Source organism: Pelecanus crispus, chromosome 5 (genome assembly GCF_030463565.1).
Source record: "Pelecanus crispus isolate bPelCri1 chromosome 5, bPelCri1.pri, whole genome shotgun sequence".
Classification (NCBI taxonomy): domain Eukaryota; kingdom Metazoa; phylum Chordata; class Aves; order Pelecaniformes; family Pelecanidae; genus Pelecanus; species Pelecanus crispus.
Window position 1 is genome coordinate 79,957,307 of NC_134647.1, and position 20,477 is coordinate 79,977,783.

General features: G+C 41.6%; 1 non-coding gene across 1 annotated transcript; it reads left to right on the forward strand.

Moving 5' to 3' along the window:
* Positions 1 to 16,708: 16,708 nt before the first annotated feature.
* TRNAR-UCU (transfer RNA arginine (anticodon UCU)) lies at positions 16,709 to 16,793 on the forward strand. The gene is given in 2 exon segments: positions 16,709 to 16,745; positions 16,758 to 16,793. It is a non-coding gene; the product is annotated as a tRNA-Arg (tRNA).
* Positions 16,794 to 20,477: the final 3,684 nt, after the last annotated feature.

The following is a 20,477-nucleotide window of genomic DNA, read 5'->3' on the forward strand; positions in this document are numbered from 1 at the left end:
TGCACTTCAGAGTTCTTACTAATGTCTGTCTTTGCTGACAGCATGGCGTACAGAAATAGAAACCACAGCCTCTGACCCCTGCACATAGAACTAAGGCCAGGACAAGCAAGACAAGGACATGACATAAATTACTGCTGTAGCTGAGTAAAGTTTAAATGCATATTTGAAGATCTTTCTTGGACTGTGCCAGCCGCTGGCGAGAGGAACGCGTTGCTATCATTATAAAGAAACCTAGAACCAGGGGCATTCTGGTATTACAGTATCATGGTGGTGAACATGCAAACAAGAGAAGGCTGAGAGATATCAAACCAGCAATGGTTAGAAAAGATATGTTATGTATATAACACTATTTTACTAGGAATTTGTGAATATTGCATTGCACTTCGGCACCCTCTGGTGTTGACTGGTGCTGAGAGTTAAAATTCTGAGAAAAAAATCCATTCCGCAACGTTACTAACTGTGGAGATGCTCCTGACATACGTAAAGAACAGGATCCTATTATTCTAAAGCACAAAACTGGTGCTCCAAAAATAAGAAATATGCAGAAGCACTAGAACCCAATCCATGGATTAATAGCAAGAAACCTTTGTCTGAATATCTAAGAAAATCCTTGTATTTTTGATACAGTTTGGTGAAAAAGTTACTTCTTAAATATCTCTTTGCTTAAAATGAGTTATTTATCATTAAAAGGTACTTTGTTTTCAGTTATATATTTGCTAAAAATAAGACTATTACCCCTGCAACATTAAAACGAAAAGCTCTTTTGAGTATGGCTCAGTGTATCATCCCTCACAGAGAAGGTGGTGCTTGTGCCATGACTGCAGCATTTTTCCAAGAGCAGAAACAAGTACAGTCATGTGAAATGAGCTCGAAGCGCTGCTGCTGTAAAAGTGGGAAAGCAGACATTACACCCACTGGGTATTACAGCTGCTGTTTTCCTAAGCCTTTTCTACCATACTCCAGCAGCATTAGATCACAGGCATTTACATGCAAACTTGTCTACATAGCATGTTTCAAATCTTTTCAATCCCTCTGTGTCTCTCTCAAAGCAATCATTGGATCTTTTCATTTGATAGTAAAGTTGACGTAAAACTATCAATTACAAACCAAAACTTTATTCAACATACTCCTGTATTTTTCCTCAAGATTCTCCCTTATTTTTTTCAATAGCAGCTGAAAAGGTATGTTAGAATAAGATTAATTTTACCTTCCAACTAATTTAGATTGATAAATTGACAAAAAAAAAATCAGATGTCTGAAAAAAATTAAATTGCCCTGAATATTATACAACATGAGAAGAAAGAGTCCCTGTATTACTTAACTTGCAAATAGTTAACACATACAATTTTTATGAAAAATGCAGACCATGTAAAATCTTATTATAAACATTTCTCTCTCAAAATATTACATTATTACAAAGAAGATTTTAATCTTTAATCTTATTCTCTGTGGATTTGAGAATACCCCTTACTATTATATAATCACATTTCTTTCAATTCCGAATTTTAAAAAACAGTACTAGCATACTGAGGAATAACTGCCACAATTAAGATCACAGATTAAGATCTTCCCAAATTTTAAACCCACAAAAAAGTTGGTTTGGAAACATCTGCTAGCACACCTAATTATTTGTTATTAACCGGCGAGCACCGGTCCCAACGATAAGACAGTACTGATTAATAAATATACGCACAGCCGTTCTTACCAGAGAAGGAGTTTATCATGGTCTGTTATGTACTCTTAAACTGCAAAAGCTTCTTGGCAAAAGACACACCTTGAGAAGCCCTGTGCCCAATCACCAGTCGGACCTGCCTAGGAGACAGCAGCTGATGAATCACAGTGAAGGTAACCGAGCAGTGAGTTTCTCCCCCCCCAAATCAAGGAGAAGCTGTATACTGTGTTGAGTGAACTTTTTCACACCTTATTTTTAATTATTATTATTATTACTTTTCTACTAGGTGGAAAATATGCCAACTATTTGCCAATGAGCCATTATGAAATTCCAAAGTACCTACTTTCAGCTGAGAGTTTTGCAGGTTATTTCTTAAAAAATCTTACAAAAAATTTCTTCAAGAAAGGTTTACTTATAAACTGGAAGAAAAACTTTAAAAAACACCCCAAAAACCAAACAACAACAAAATTGATGTGTTTAAATCAATGTTAAACTATGCACAAACTCAAAGCACCCTCCACCAGTCCAGAGCTCAACAGATTAATAGGGAGAGGTAAACTTACCTACTCCAGGCATCACGTTATATTTTATCATGCATTATTATTATTATTATTAGTTGATTACGGAAGCCACTTAGGGGTTTCAGTGAGGATCATTCGCCACTCACCTAGGCTGTATATCTGCCCTGAAAACATTTATGCTCTCAAAACCTAGATGCATAATTGCATCGCTTGGCAATTATTTATCCAAGTGATTTTTTTTCTTCAGTCACAGCTGTATTGATCCAAACCAGAAGGCCGCGGTATCGAGGAGTTGGCGATCCGCGTAACAGGCACGGGCCAGCACTGTGTGTACAGCGTGGGGCTCATACCTGCGCCGTGCGGCACTTCTCCCTCGGCCGCAGGGTGAACTTGGCCACTAGCTAGCTGTGAGAGAGGAGCCAGCAGGTAGCTCCCGCTCGGGACTGGCGACTACATCACCTGTGCGTCCTTGTCTTTATCTAGAAGGGCAGCAAACAGTTCTCAAGTGAACCGGCTTTCTGTTTGACACTACAAGTGAGAACTAGAATTGTTTTAAGAAAATCCTGTAAGAGCTCAAAAGACCAAAGCGTCAGATGACCTTCCCATGGACAGGATCTGCCCAGCATGCTGGGCTCGGATTTGAGACCTGTTCGATACCACACCACTCAGCATCTGGGAGGACATAAAATTATCTACACTATCCTTTTTCTTTGCAGAGCTAGCTCCAATAAGTGGCATTTTAAGCAATACTTTATAGTCCGAGTGTCTTCCTTACTGGGACCATAACGAACCAGTATCTCCTGGTGCAAAACAGCAGGTCCCTAGATTGCTTTTAGGTATAACCCCAAGGAAGACAGATATGATGTCACGAATGTTAAAATCCATGAATTGAAAACAATGATTTCCTCATTTATTTAAGTATATTAAAGTTGAGCCACATATGGCTTGCAGGTGTAAATTCCCATGCCAGATGTATGTCACTCAAGCTCTGCCAGCGCAGAGATTGCGAAACAATCTGAATTTCTGATTTTACGAAGAAGCAAACTAGTACAGGCTGTTGGGGACTGATTTAATCATGTTCTACTGGGGATTAGCTGCACGCTCACCCCAACCCCATTCTGCGCTGCAGCAGTGAAGACCCTCAAAGAACAATCTCAAACCAAAGCCAACCCCCTATCAAAGTTTTATTAACATTAAATCAACATTACTCTCTCCATAGCCCAGGTCTTTATGTTTCTCCTCTGCCCCTTCTTTCGTTCACCTGGCCCTTCCGCCGTGCTCTCACATCTTCCAGGGATTCCAAAGTAACTCCTCTGCCAGGCTCCGCTATTCCATTTTAACTCAGCGTGAATGCTACTTGTCCAGCCTGCCTAGAGAGATACCATTTCTCACACTTTCACCAAATGCTGTTTCACTCTTTCCTCATTTGGATTAGTAACATAAAACATACAACTATCTCTAGTAGAGAACTGCATTGCTGAAAAACAAGATGCAAAACTGTCAGTCAAAGAACCTACGGCCTCTATGTAACTAATACCAATTAAATAGCAATTAATACCAAATACAAAAAGTGCCCATTTCCCTTCCAAACTACCCTTGAATAGGATCAGTGCTTGAAGGTAAATTAAGAAGCCACATTCCCATTTTTTACACATACAATAGAATACCTTGTCATCACAACACTCTCAAAAGCAAGTGATAATTTTGTAGAAAACTTACTGAATAAAGCCACTTGTATCAAAATCTGATTGAAGTGTCCCTGAGCCTCTATGTGGGTTTAAACCTCTACCCAAATCTCTCTGTAATTTTGGGTGGGGTCTGTGATGGTATTTCTTTCGGCTTTTCCAGACTATTTTTCTGGATTCCATGCCCTAGTGATCACAAACTCAAATATTCACAAAATTAACTACAGTCAGGTATTGCAATTATAATAACATTTACATTATTTCCATGGAGGGTGATGGCAAAAAATAAGAGATCTTTGTTATCAGTGATTCCTATAATTTCCAGATATCACTGACTCTGGAAGCTGCTTTTTTCGCTTTGCTGCAGACATGGCTGGTATCTATTACTAATTTGAATAAACCAAGATAAACATATATAAATGTGTATCACAATTCTGAACCCAGGAAATGAATTTTTTTGGTTATTAAGTCCATGCTTACTGCCTGCCAGCATTTTGGAAACAGAAGTAAAGCCCCCTAAAAGAACAAAGGGCATTATTTTACTTCAGTGCCAGAACTGAGGAAAATTCACTGCTGATTTAGAGTGGCAGACCTAACTCTGCACATTCATCACAAAGAAGCCTCTGTGTCTGCACCGTCTGCACAGAAGAACCTTTGATGTGCAGCTTTTTGTTTCCTCATACTGTAACTTCTGCGGGGTGATAAGTTGCATTAACTTCAATGACTGGTTTTATGAGACAGAAATCGGAAGGAAGAATATGGAACAATGATTAAGCAAGATTTAGTTATAAAAATCACTTGCTAGTTCAACGTTTTTCCACTATGGCTGTTAAAGCAGAGAAAAAAGTTTTACTGATAGATTACAGAAGCACAGAATCTGAGTTCGGTGTTCTGCTTTTAAGCTAACTGCAAAATTGCAACATGGCATTCACTTATACAATATACTAAATGACTTCCAAAACAAATGTACCGTGTTTACAGATACAAAGCATATTTTTTGACATCTCTCAGTCCTGCAGCACTGATCAAACTATAACATTCTATACTATAATATACCAGTATACAATGCAGCTACCTATTTACATAGTCATTCCAACAAAGATTCTTGAGAGCAAATTTTTAATTGGTGCATGGGGAAGTTGGCTGTTTTCACTTTCCTCAGATACATCTATTATCTTCAATACATGGTAAATTAACTCTTGCAACTGTAATACAAATTAGCCAGATTTCAAGTCGGCCAGTACAAGATGGCAAATGTGCCTCAAATAATTAGTATAATCTATTGTGTCAGCAATAAATATGGCAGATCTACAGTTCTGAAAATATTAGTCAAACTACATTATACAATCACTTTCATTACACAATTTTACAGATGGAAAATAAGAAAAATAAGGATAGAGTAGAACTTCAGACAGGTAACTCGGAGCTGACATGGTTCTGCTAGTGACTGGCAGATATATTTGACCAAGTTACTTAACCATGAGTCAGTCTACCTACAACTGGAATTCCACAGTCTATCTTGTTTTACAAAACTATTTGATATCATTAAATTGAATTTCAAAAGGCTAGAAATTACTAAGAAAGTCACAATCAAAGTATGCATTCCAGGTAACTGCTATGCTATTTCTAATCCCAATGACATCTTAGTTTTCCAGCTGTGCACAAACTTCCAATTCCTTCTGTTTGCTCCCCATACTGCAAGCATTTATGCACGGGCACTTAAGATAGGCCCCCAGCAGTGCTGCTTTCACAGAGAAAGAGCGTGATCCTCCCCCATCATAGGGACACCTCTTCACTGATCCCACACCATCGCTTCCCTTTAGATTATAACAACCCTTCCTTGGGATGTACTCTCTCCTATCCAAGCCTCTTCTGCTCGCTGAAAGGACTGAAGAGACACCCGGGCTCTCTGTAATCTTCACCCTCCTGATGCGTCCTTGGTGCCCATGCAGATGTGCAGCAAGGGGCAAAAGTCTAAGGACCAGACAAGTCTCTCTGCAGTATCCTGGATCCAAGCCCCAGGGTAGCAGGTGGGTGCTTCCATTCCCTACAGGTGGGAATCTCCAATACCTATCAGCTGTCTTTACTTGTTGATGTTTGGTTCAGGCTCAGCTGGCTCTGATGCCTCCTCAATGGGTCCTTGTTCATCCTCACCTCTTCCCAGGGCACTGCACTTGTTCTGCGACTGCAGCTCTGTGGGCAGAGAAGGAGCCTTCTCTTCTGTTCCCAGAAATAACAAGGCTCCATCCCCCTACGTCTTGGGATTGATTTCCTGTTGGTCTCTTCTTTCAAGCATTGGAACAGGCTGCCCAGAGAGGTGCTGGAGTCACCATCCCCGGAGATGTTCAAAAACCAGGCAGATGTGGCACTTTGGGACATGGTTTAGTAGGCATGGGGGTGTTGGGTTGACAGTTGGACTGATGATCTTAGAGATCCTTTCCAACCTTAATGATTCCTAGTTTTACTTTCATTAAAAAAGAATCCAGCCACCAAGCCAGGAAGCATGACATTAATTATTACTCTCCCCTGAATTGGTTTAGTGGTGGACTTGGTAGTGTTAGGTTAATGGTTGGACTGGATGATCTTAAAGGTCTTTTCCAACCTAAATGATTCTATGATCCTATGATCCTTTCTTCCCTGATGGTACAAAGCCTGCTCACCTCCTCTCGCAGCTCCTCTTCCTCAATCAGCTCCTTAGCCAGAGCCCACCTCCCACAAGGTGGCCGCCATGTCCTCCCCATGTTCACAGAGAAGTGCTAGACACCTCGACACTCCCTGAATGGTCCCTCTGAGTCAATTTTAGTATGGTTCTTAATAGGAATTATTCTATATGAGAAAATTAATTCCTGCCATATGGTCACTCAATGTCACATTTGCTTAAGCTAGATCTCAAAAAGCTGATGTCAGTATGTTATGTGTCACGTACAGGGTCAAGGTACCAGGTGAAAGAATTTGGGAACCTTCCAAATAACAGTGAGCACAACTACCTTCTTTATAATAATGCCATTGGAGGGATACCGAAGTTTCCGATTTTCCCAGCAAAACCAGATCCATTCTATCAGTATTCACCATGCAATTTTTTTTTCTTTTTCTTAACTTTTTCTTAATAATTCCCACATAGACCTAACAAGGATGGGGGGGCTGGAGGGGAATCTGTTTGGATTCCACTCTTCTTTTGGGATTTTTACATTTAATATATGCACTCTTTAGTGTGATAAAAGCTGTTGTTACAGAATGTTTGATCATTGCACACCTCTTGGCTCTACAAACTGGAGATGTGACAGAAAATTGACAAGATATGTTATTTACTCATAAAAATATATATTCATATAACAAGATTTCAGAATCGATTCTTCTGGAAATAAAGGAAAAAAAAGAAATACATCCTTTTCACATGAAGAGCTGCTTGTGTTCTTTATATTCAGGTCACGGCAACGACTAGAACTAAGCCTTTGGCTGGCAGCCTTTAATTTAATTCTGTTAAAGTGAATTTCCTCCCATTTTCATTAGAGAAGAATTTACAGCAGACTGCAACCCAAACAGAACCAAAGTCACAGCTTCCCCATCTGCCTATCATTACCAATAACCCACAGAGCAAATAATAATCTCCAGTTATCTGTAAAAAAAAAGAGAGAGATTTAAAACGTTATTTCTGAAAAACGCATATAATATAGTAAACACATTTCACCCAATACGTGAAAATTTTTCCTAATCCAACATGTGGAGGACATGGCGGCCACCTTGTGGGAGGTGGGCTCTGGCTAAGGAGCTGATTGAGGAAGAGGAGCTGCAAGAGGAGGTGAGCAGGCTTTGTACCATCAGGGAAGAAAGAATCATAGAATCATTTAGGTTGGAAAAGACCTTTAAGATCATCCAGTCCAACCATTAACCTAACATTACCAAGTCCACACTAAACCAATCAAGGGTAGACTAGACTAAACCATGTCCCAAAGTGCCACATCTACCCGTTTTTTGAACGCTTCCAGGGATGGGGACTCCACCACCTCTCTGGGCAGCCTGTTCCAATGCTTGACCACCCTTTCCGTGAAGAAGTTTTTCCTAATATCCAACCTAAACCCTGGCGCAGCTTGAGCCCATTTCCTCTTGTCCTATCGCTTGTTACTTGGGAGAAGAGACCAACACCCACCTCCCTACACCCTCCTTTCAGGTAGTTGTAGAGAGCAAATTGTGCCTGTGCAGGCCCAGGTGCTCAGTCACACTCCCTTCACACTTGCCAAGTGGGAGTAAAAAGTGAGAAAGATGAAGACCGTCAGCATAGAGTTAGAAGCCTATGGGTACTGGCTGAAGAGTTAGTCAATTCCATAGAAATAGCATGGAGCTAAAATTCTGCAGAACGCCGAGCTGGGTATCACCCTCGCTTTGCCTACAAGAAACCGTGAATGGCTTGCCAAGCCATGCTGCAAGGCCAAGACAAATACAGGGTTAGAATGTGAGAATTCCTGGCGCCCAGTCCATTACCTCACATTGCACACTGACTTTAGCTACAAAAATCAAATTCATAACTTGTGATACAGTTCCATTAAGTGAATATGCAAGTGGATAAAGCAAATTTACAAATAAGCCTTTAAAATACAATCCAGATTTCCTGGTTCTAAAAATCCAGAGAGGGATAATTTTGCTGAAAATTTTCAGAACAGTAACATCAACATACATTTGAAACAGATCTAGTAAAAACTTGTTGGGGGAGGGAGGAGAATAGCGTATATATAATTCTGGGCTAGATTCCCAGCCTGTGTAATATTCCTAATTAAAAGACTGACAAAAGGACACGATTTTTAAATAGTATTGTTTCTGCAATTAGATCACAGTCAGTATTCTCATGTTACGCTGAGTCAGTCACTCATATTCGTAACTGAGTGAAAAGCAAAATTTAATCAAGAATAAAAGCTTTTCATCCTTTTAGAACATGCTTGGCAAGCTCTTTCCAGAAATGGCACTGACTACGCACAACCAACCTTAGGGACACGCTTACTACCCAGCGATGATCCCAACAGTTGATAGGACACTCTGACCCCGGAGTAACTTTTAGCTGTCAAGAAAAATAGCCCACACAGCACTAATGCCACACTCTGGGAAATCTAAAGAGAGCAATAAATCCTGTAATATTAAAGTATCCCTCATCAAAGAGAGACGAGGCTGCAGCCATTTCTCTTCCTGTCCCTACTCAGAGGAGGCCCCAATCAATGCAGATTAAAAGCACTTTTCCCCTGAAAGAAAGGTAATGACAACCCTTAAAGCCTGGATTTATTAACTAGGGACATCGCCATTGCACGGTTGGCAAAAATCACCTGTGTTTTCTCTGTTAAAGTGAGCATTGTGCCAACTTTGTCCATTACAAAAAACAAGGCATTCCGGGCCAAATTATACTCTTACTAACATTGATATGGCCTTGCAATAACTACTCCACTGTCTTGGTTCTATTAGTTCAGATTCAGAATGATTCAAATGAAAGCAGAAGTTAACCCAGTGTTTTTACTTACAAAACGTTCCTGTTATCTGCACTGAACCAGATGACTGCACTGCACCGCTGCTTAAACTCTGCACTCATTTCATGTGCACATCACTCCCAGAGCACGCGGGTGAGGAGAGAAAGCAAATACTGCATTTAAACAGTGTGGGAGAAGGTAAGGTTTATTTTAGATTGTTTCAGATTCATTATCTTTTAATTGTATATTCAAATTCTTGTTTTTAATCTGCTTACTTGATGATGAAGAAAATGTATATATTAATAATCTCAAAGTATTATACCTTAGCACGCATGCTAGAGAAACATGTCCCGCTACGCTTGATTATTGTGGAAGTCTTGAGACCAAATCTGTGTACTTGCTGTTGGTTTTCTCCTATTTGTTTTCTCACTAAACTCTGGCAGTGGCAGCGTAATCTTTATCAGTGTCTCAAGTTTATCTGGACAATATAACTGCTTCATTCTTATAAAATGCAGAACCAAGGAACTGAGCTGAGGAAGCAACTGAATAAGCAAACAACAGAAGCCCGTCACCCAACAGCATTTAGTAAAGCCGTACAAAGGAGAAGGGAAGCTTGCTGAAAAGCAGCTAAGCTCTCTATTAGAAATCTTTTGCCATTCAGGTTTTATATATGGAAAGTGACAAACAAAATAAGGTAAATAATAATAATAAGGCGGCATTTCCTGAGGAAGTTTAATCTCAAAATTTTAAAGTTACCTTGCAGATGGCTAACTTGCACAACACCACGTGGAATAAGAAAGCATCTACTGTCTATACTTTACAGAAGGGAAAATGGAGCAGGCTGCCGACAGTCACACAGCATGGTAGTTGCACAGCTGGAACAAGAATCCAGAAGTTTAGGATTCAGTCGCTAGACCACAAGTACATACTTTTTCTTCTGAACTCCACAGGAGGAGCTGAGCTATAGTATCATCTGAAAAGCTTTAAAGAAACAACTAGTCTGTGTAAATATTTGTTGGCTTGATGTTAGTTTACAAAAATAAAAGCCCAGATGTTTACACCTAGATTTCAAAATGTAGGCAATAACAACACTTTGCACTGTCAACTTTGTCTTTGATAATTATTAACTCAAGGACGTAGTCTTAAAGACTGCTTTGGCACTTAAGGTAAACGGAGGTGTATTCCCCATAAATTTGAGGATTAACTTGAGACAAAAAAATAGGTGTTGCTTATCACTTCGTTTGCTCTGAAAATTACAAACAACATAAAAAAAGACTAGATAAAATTTCATAATACTGAAGAGACAACCTTAAGATGAAGAACAAATGCTCGCAGAAAAATAAGGTCAACGAAATCATGTGTCTACGATTTCACACACACACCAAGGAAAAAAAAAAGTGGAACTAAGCAAAAGAGAAATGGAGAGCTGCAACTCAAACAGAAATGCCAACACAGGGAGGCCAAAGATCAAGGGTAGCTGTAGTTAAGAAAATTCATTCAAAATGCATCACAGATGAGTACTTTGCACAGAATACAACTTGAGGAAAGTACGCAAAAGGACACGGAAAAGAGCTGTATGAGAAACAGTTTGAGAAATGAGAATCTTGGGCTTATTACCAAACCTGAAATGTTAATAAAAAGCAAAAGAACTTCATCTTTTCAGAATACCGTAGACAGGCCCTCCTTTGGCAACAGAAATGCACAAAAAGTTATGCTTCTGAAACGCAGTGGAATGTAAGATGAGTGAAATGCAGAACTATACAGCACCACTGAAAAGATGCTAGTAGCTAATTCTCACTGTGCCAAGCTATAGAACACGGACAGAAAATTTCGAAGTAGAAAAGGCCAATCAACCAAGCAAGAAATAATTCTGCAAGGCAAATTCCCACTGGAAAACAAGCATAAAGTTACAAAAACAAGGATAAAATTATGACACGTACTCAGAAAATGTGATTTTAAGAATAACAAAAAAGGGGGCTTTTAAAGAATAGCTTTATATAGTGAAAGGGAAGCATCACTCTGGATGTTTTTGAAGAATGTTCGACACAAATCTTCAAGCATTTCTGAAACAGAATTTGATACGCTCTGATGAAAAACCAGATCCAATTAACAATGTAAATGTTTAAATTGTCTTGAAACAGACTCCTATCTCTCTGGAAGTCAGACGTACTCCACTTTTGGCAAGAGGCACCAGCTGGGACTTCTCCAAATGTCCCATCGCAGTGCTCAGAGAGATTCCACGTGACTCTGCAGAGGTTTGGCACTAATAGGGAGCACTCTTGAAGTAAATGTTTGTCAAGCATTTGCCACTTCAATCCTCCAGAAAAAAAGAAAAAAAATGTGTGATTACTGAAATTGATTTCTGGAAGTGTTGAGGATCTCCTGCAAGGTGCTAATGCTCCAATTATTTTCAGTGAAAACAGTCAATAGCAATGTCACAAAGGACGTCAATGGGAATTAAAGATGAAAAGCACCTTGTAGTCATAATTCTCATCCTTGTGTGATATGAAGAAAGCACTCTTGGCCGCAACTGCAATAATCTGCATTTATTAAAACGGTTCCTTTGACCATCAGTCTGTAGCATTGCAGTGAATGGCCTCCAAATGTACATATTCAGGAAGCAGGAAAAACATGGGGAAAAAAAAAATCACAAAAACAGAGTCACTGTAGACACCTGGGTTTATGTAGTTTGCTTTCTGAAGACAATACAACAATACATATAGAAACAAAGTAATAATAACATAGAAACAAAGAATAAATCAATTAAAAAATTAATAGCAAAAGTGTGGTACATAAATACATTACATAATAAAACCGTAAATATGAGTGATGACAATAGAAATATGATTTTGCATTTACTCCAAAAGAAGGTACTAGAAGGAATTTGAGCAAATACGAATGAACTGCAAGTGCTCCCATTCCAGCCAGTTCCTAGGCTCATAACCAATTCCATCATCACAGAAAACAATGACCAAGATCCATGGACTGTACACTGGGTATTTAAAAATTACTATTCAAAAAAATTACTTCTGCAACATGAGGAGAAGGGTTCAAACTTTTCCATCAAAAGACTGTATTCATCTCACAGATAGCTTTGCAGCAGCTGACCTGTTAATAGAGCTACCCAGAATTAACACTGCCTGTAGAATTAACATTGTACTCCCTTGTAGGAGTGATTTGGCACGATTGCTCATGTCCCCCCAGCTCCTCAAGACACTACCCTTGGGAATTACTCCTACCTACCCAAACACACTCGAGAGAACAGAACATGTATTAGTCCAACAACAGCCATAAATAAGACAATTGCAAGAGGTTCTTAACAGCAGTCTTCCTGTCGGCAGCCTGACAAAGAAAGAGTGGCAATTCTCCAATGCCCCCATAGTCACGTGGAGATTACAGCTCCCACTGAGGAAAAGGCAGAGATGCAGAAGCATCTACAACGTGAAGCATTTATCTTCATGTTCAGAAAATAAATTAAAAAAAAAGCAAATTGTAATTTATCGAAGGAAACCCTCCCTGAAAGAGTTCTTTTTGGGATCCTCAGGCCCTGTGCATCCCAGCATTTTTCCTGCCAGTTCGAAGAGTGCTTTCTCTTGCTGCACTACAGACGAATCATTACAGCAGTAGGGTTGTAATAATACCCACTACAAAGGAGAGAGAAAAAAGAACCTGTAACGTACAGACTGTGTCAGGGTCCCATTTAGGTAATCTATACATGACAACCTCTTTCTCTGCAGCCTTCTATGATCTCTTGCTCTCAACAAGTATGTTTACTATAAATGTTCTTAGAGAAAGGTGATGGTACTCCAACAAACATCTGTGGAAGCTCTGTAAACTTGGAAATGGACTTTACAATAAATGCACTGAGGCTCAAACCTTACCAAAATTAATTGGATATGCAGTACATAGCACTTTTTTTTTCCCATAATGACAGAATTTGATGCTGCAACCCAAGTTGTAAAAAGTCTCTGGAAGAACACTTCAATTTCATAATTAATTTCTAGATGTTGTTTTTAATCAATGGAAGAGTCCTATAAGATGGTGCTATTTTTGGCCTGCCACTGATGCAGTTGCTCTCTTGTGTCAAGGCATTCCTACCTCAGTTTCTTCTCATATTTAAAATTAGCAAAATGCTATCTAGTTTGAGTTTAGAGAAAATTTTCTAAGTGCCAGTAACTAAAACCAGCACAACTGTACTCCAAGAAACTTCTACTGCCTGAAACAGAGCACAATGTTGAAGAGGAGCCAAGATGAAAGCCAGCTCGCAACAGAAGTGGACTTCAGCCAGCCCCAGAAGAGGGAAAGTCCAAAGGACCGACCCGTGCCAAAGGTTAATCTGACCTGTTGTTTTTGCCTAACACACCCCATTGCCTTAGTTCATGAACCGAGAGCTGTCCTGTTTCTCATGCAGCAGCTCCATCTGCTGCTCAAAACAAAAGGTGGACTTTGCGTTGGGACTACGTTTACAGAATTAAAAAAAAAAAAAAAAAAAAAAGACTCAAATAAGCCGAAATATCTCTGGAAAATTTCTAAACTCTCCCCCAGTCAGTCCTCCTGCACAAACAGAACCAACAGCCAGCCTGCACCTACCTGCGTAAGCCAACTAACCAAAATTAAAATAGGAGAGGAAATAACAGTATGAGTGTCAGGATTCTTCACTCGTACACCTTCAGAACTAGTCTTCCCACAGCAAACTCTGATTCTTCACTATCGGCAGTCATTTAGTGCTGTGCTGCCCAAAGGTGCCATGTTACCAAATCACACTGGTGAGGCGCTGACTCACTTGCACCCCACAAATGGGCTCAAGCTGCGCCAGGGGAGGTTTAGATTAGATATTAGGAAAAATTTATTCACGGAAAGGGTAGTCAAGCATTGGAACAGGCTGCCCAGAGAGGTGCTGGAGTCACCATCCCTGGAGGTGTTCAAAAAACAGGTAGACATGGCACTTTGGGACATGGTTTAGTGGGCATGGGGGTGTTGGGTTGATGGTTGGACTGATGATCTTGGAGATCCTTTCCAACCTTAGTGATTCCTACTTTTACTTTCATTAAAAAAGAATCCATCCACCAAGCCAGGAAACATGAAATTGCTACTCTCCCCTTAATTGGTTTAGTGATGGACTTGGTAGTGTTAGGTTAATGGTTGGACTGGATGATCTTAAAGGTCTTTTCCAACCTAAATGATTCGATGATTCTATAAATGTGCCCAGGTATTCAAAAACTACAAGATGTTTATGGTGACTCTTAGTTACTTACAAGTGGTTTATTCGAGTTGCACAAATGTAAATTTAAGCTTATTATTCTGAAGATCAACTCAATTCTTAAAAACAAAAGTTCTGTTTCTTTTATGCAGTGCAGGGCCTCGAGGACTCAAATTAAACCTTCCTCGCTTTGCATTCCTTTACCAGGAGCACTATGAAGAGTTCTGTCCATATCAGAACAGTTGTGGCAAGACCATATGGACCCAGAGCTTGTAAATTCAACCAGACCTACTCTGAATCTTGTACAACTTGGTGACTCTTGGTCTGTGTTTACAACTGCTCTGGCTCCACGAGAGCTTGTTGGCCTGGGGGGGGTGTACCTCCAGTATGGCACATGCTGTAACTACTGAGCCCATCCAGTAACCCCCCAGTTTCCGGGCAGCGTTGCAGGAGCTATTTAATAATCAGCCAGCTCATGAGCTTTGGCTCACCGCCGGCCACAGGCGCGCTAGCTGACTTCATGGGAATCACGGGGCGTACCACCAGCGTGCCTTCGTTACCCGAGTCACCTTGGTTATTCATTACACTCGGTATCTCAGCCCTCGATGCAATGGCCAGTAGATTGTGTATCCTAATCAGCTTATTTGACATCAATTTGATTAGCTTCCTGGTTCCTCCAGATTTTGCGGTGCACCTCGTTTTACGTTCTTCTCCACTCTTACCGATACTGACGCTTTTAAATTACAAAGTGAAACACGGGATTCTCACAAAACCGTTTTACTGTATAACCTAGGCCACGGCACCACAGAGCAGATCTTCCAGCCCTGCCCACGCCGGCCCCGGCTCGCTTTCCCAAGCCCCCCAGCACGACCCGGTGCCTGCAACCCTGCACCCCATCCCCAATCCCAGCAGGGGCAGCAGGGCAGAGCCGAGCCGGGGAGACCCTCGGCAGAAGAAAGCCGTCAGCTTTGCCTGGGCTTAGAATTCAGTTTCAGGGCGGGTTAAAGAATGAAGAACCTCATGCTCTTGTCTTTTGGGGTTTCTAATGTGCCTACTCTTGATTTAAAAGGAAAAAAAAAAAACAAACCAAAGACTTGTTTCAGACCATAATTACAGCTTTTAAGGGAAAATCTTGTTTTACTGACTCCAGTGTGATTTTCGAACAGATATAGTTCAGTCATTGCTCCCTTTACTAGATTTGGAGCAGTATTTGGAACAATGAGCCATGTATACTGTAAGGTTTTCACCCACATTGAAAATATTGTCACGGAAGAGAATATTATTTCCCTATTTTCTTTTTTGTTCTTTCCAATTACAAGGGTTTTTTTAAGGTCTCCAAAACATTCTCGGTCACTAATTTCCAACTGTGATTCCCACACCCCAATTCTCTACCTGTCGACTCACAGTAAGTTGCTGCAGTGCCCAGCACAGATTGCACAGACGCGTTTTTACCGGTCACCTACGTCTTGCCTTTCAGATTCCCACACAGTATTTTTTGGGTCTCATGCGGCACTGGAAAGCCAGCAAAACACTGCAGCGCATGGGATGCCCAGTAAACATAACCACAGTCTTCTAGGTTCCTTTAATTCAGATACTGTTTAAAAAAAGGCAAACAAAAACCCCAAAACCCCTGTTTAGACTGTCCCTAAAACCCTACAACGCTGGAAATCACTGATGTTAAAGTAACTTGGTTCGAAATAACTTTGGAGCTGCCCCAGTGTAGTTTCCATATCCTCGATGCTATGACTGAAAGGGTTGGGTTTTTTTTTTTCCCTGAAATGTTTGCGTTTCCTTCAGAAGTGGAGCACTGTTCAAAGCGCACTATAAATAATTGCAATACGAGAAACGTTCGTATTTGTTAGAGCAGAATCATTCCATTTAATTCACCAACCTATCGCCTTCACCTGTGCAAAAAGACCCGATCCTACAGACTCCCTTATGCAAATTTATGCAAATTTTCACGGGACCTTTGGCGGAACAGTTCCCCAAAATAAGGCAATGGGGGACTGTCGCTGTAGTCCCCCCAACACGAGGATCAACCCCGAAAAGGCCCGAGCGGGCCGAGGGCGGCCGCTCGGTACCGATCGCTGACAGAGCGGCCCCCGCCCCTCCCCCCCCGCCCCCGGCGGGCAGGCCGGCGCGCGCGCAGGCCCTACGGGCGGTGCGCAGAGACTCCAACAGGTGGCTCCGTGGCGCAATGGATAGCGCATTGGACTTCTAGCGGGTGAAGGGATTCAAAGGTTCCGGGTTCGAGTCCCGGCGGAGTCGTGTCCGCCCTTTTTCTTTTTTTATTTATTTTTTCAATTTTTCTTTCCTCCACCTCCCCTTTTGGCTGGAATCTCCCCCCCTCCCCCCGCCTCTCCCGTCCCTTACCTCTCCGCCGCAGCAAGCGGGTCGACCGAGCGGGAGCTCCCCGGCGATCCGCCCCCGCCAGCGAGGCTCCGCGGCCCGCCTCCCGCCGTGACGGACGGAGGGTAGGGAAGGCCGGCAGCGGGCGGAGACGGCGGCACCGGCCGCCATCGAGCGAGGCAGCGAACCCGCCGCCTCCGCCGGGCCCCCGCGACGTGAAGCGGCTTCACCGCCAAGGAGAAGGGCGGAGGGGCCGAGGGCGAAGGGCCCTTCGCCTCCCAGCCGCTCCGTGCCCTGAGGTAAGGGCGCCGGCCGCAGCGCGGGGAGGGCGGGAAGGCGGCCTCACCGCCGGCTCCCGCCTCCACACGCAGCTCGAAACAGCTACCAGAAGGAAAAGCCACCGAGCAAACCCCTGCAGCAGCTCCGGAGATGTGGCAGTGTCTAGAAGGCAGCCTGCTTACGCTGTCTGGCTTCTAGGACAGCCTTCGGGAAGTAATTTTACTTGAAAATAAGACTCTCTCTGTCCTGGAGGTACTTCAGCGGTGGGTCCACATTTCTGGTTATTTTCAGGCAACAGAACAAGCCCACAAAATGCAGTAGACAAAACCGAAGCATTTAACACTTAATACCATCTTTTCTTCCTAACTTACACATATGCCTATAGATAGAAGATGAAGAGCCATTTTAATAACAGCAATCAAATAAAATTGGGTGGTAAACCACAAAGCAGCAGCAGCATTAAACCTTGATTTTGCTCAGGATTAAGTTATACATTCATCTGATTCGTGATTTTATTAAATTTGTGGGTTTTGATAAATTATTTTTAATCCTGCATGTGTGAGTCTGGCCTCTTTTTCAAACTGTAATAATGTTTATTTAAATGCAATAAAGGAAAAATCCACATCATTGAAACACGCCATCAGGAACATTCACAATCACTATTCTGCAGCACAGTAACACACTCAAGAATGCCATCTAGCTATAAAATACATCTAGCCCTTTTACAGAAACATCAGACATGCTCAGAATTTGCAGATAAATAGCAAAACCAAAACCTCTCTCCAGTAACCCCCAAGAAAGCAACTAAATCAAATGACAAGACAGAACAGTCCTCCTTGTTCAGTCCCTTCCAGCAACGCATTTCAGTCCAAATGCTACTGACCTTTCTACTTGTGGTATCCTTAAGGATAGCTTCATAAAATTTGCTTCATTCCACGTGAAAAAAAATTTGAAGGCAGATGCTTTTACATATACATGTTTGCATGTTGCAAGCGGTATTTACACAATCAATACTCTCAAAATACGGAAGTTAATTAAAGGCTACATTCCAGAAGAAAAAGGGGAAAGTGCAGGTTCAAGGAGCAGGGCAGTTCTAGAGGCAAGCACGGGGACAGCTCTCCAGCAATACTGGCTGTTCAACAGACTCGAACGTGAACCTGAGTGGGGAAGTACAGGGACACGATTCCGCAAAATACCTGCACAAAGAGGGTTTTGAGGAAAATGTTGCACAGACAACATACATACAGTATTTCAGAATCAAGAGAATCAGGAGAAAAAAAAATTCAAGAATTATAGCAAGCAATATGAATTGGACAGGTGCTGCTTGCTACAAATTTATGGAGTAATTAACAGAAGAAAGCAATGTGAAGGCAAAGAGGCAGTCTAATAATCAATAATAATCCTTCTATCCGACTGGATACGAGAAACAACTTTTTTTTTTGCCCTGAGGACAGTCAAGCAGTGGAGCTCTAGATGCGCAGTCCCCATCCTTGCAGGTTTTCAAGACCTGACTGTACAAAGCCCGGAGCAGCCTGGTCTAACGCGGCTCTGAGCAGGAGGCTGGGCAGGACAAGCTCTCGGGTAGATGTGGCACTTGGGGACATGGTTTAGTCTAGTCTACCCTTGATTGGCTTAGAGTAGACTGGGTAGTGTAGGTTAATGGTTGGACTGGGTGATCTTAAAGGGCTTTTCCAACCTAAACGATTCTATGATTCTAAGCTCTCGCCATCCCTTCCAACCTGCGTTATGGCAGGACTCCAAGCCTCAGCAAGACTTACCTAGGTAGGCTCCTGTGATAAAGACGGGACTTTTTAAAAATTAAGAGATCAAAAATAGTTTTATCCCACAGAAAGTAGCAATGGTAAGAAGGTATCTTCAGTTTTAAGGAGACTAAGTTGATTGCAGAGAGATTAAAGACCCCCGAAGGAGAAAAAAGGAAGAACTGCGAACGACAAGAGCACGACAGAGAAAAGTGAGAAGTATTTTACTTCTGTTCCTAAACTAACCATGCCTACCCGTGGCACCACACCAGCAACACCTCAGCCACTGTCAGCCTCACCCCTTTGCATTATGGCCTTTTGATTGTGACATCTAGGAGATGGACTGCGAACTCACCGGGCCCTACAACCCTTGGATAATCTCTGCCCCAAGGGCAAGAAGAAAAAGGAACGCTGTCAAAACCAAGGGGAGCATAAAGAAACAGGAGAAAGGAATTATTACTGTCCGCACAAAACATTCCAGTGACATCCGAAACAGCAAGAGGTGCATATATAAAAAAACCCAACGTGGCATCTACTGCTCTTTAATCTCAGAGAAATTTCTTGATAAAGGCAAAATTACAAATTAACACAAGTATTTCTGACAGCCATTAAAATATCTATTTATATACATAAAAATATACTTTTATATTTATATTCATTTATATATTTATAAGCAAAGTTTCTCAAACGATGCTTGTGTTTCACAATTTTTTTAACATATTTGAGTATTTTCAGAGAAATCTAATAAGCTTATGCAATCACATGGTGCACTTTGTTTTTACTCTCTCCCCAGCGACTTAAACCTTATGTAAATTTCAATCAAATTTAACTGAAAGGTAGAGGAGTCCAGAATACTACCTGCCTATGCTTTTATGAAATTTGGTGGTTAAGAGAAGGTACGCTAACTAGTGCCTTAACTAAAAGAGGCTGAAGCACAAGCTGAGGCAATAGCTGAGTGGCAAGCCGGCAAACCCAACCCAACCCTGCAGCCCTGCCAACGCTGTCCGGCACATCTCACCTCTTGCTCACACAGAAGAACATGGACACTGGCTGGGCACAGCACGTGGCAAAAGAGAAGACATCCGAAAAAATCAAAGGAAAGGAAAAGGTGTAGAATATAAAACGCATCCTGTGCTAGGTATGTTGTACATGAAATAGTACATGAAATAACTTCTGTAATCAGTGATGGAGCAGCCTGAGCAACAGACATCGAGTTGTTGCTTGCTGTGTAACACCAAAGCTTGCATTTCTCTCTTAAGCTCTTTCAGAGTTGTACGTTGCTTTTCCAAAGTGGCACTTGAACATCCCAGGATGCGACAGAATGACTACTGCGGTGCCTTGTTTTCTTTCCTCAGTGTTCAGTATTCATTTTTTTGTGCTTCCATGTCTCATCCAGAGAACAAGACACCATAGTTGTGTTTACTGACTTTATCATTTGCAGAAAATCAAGATACCAGCGTACATATAATTGTATTAGAATTAGCTGAGGCTTGGGGAGAGGTGGTTCTACTTGTATGGGTTTGATGCTTCCCAAGGAATTCACTTTACTCTGCACACCATTCAT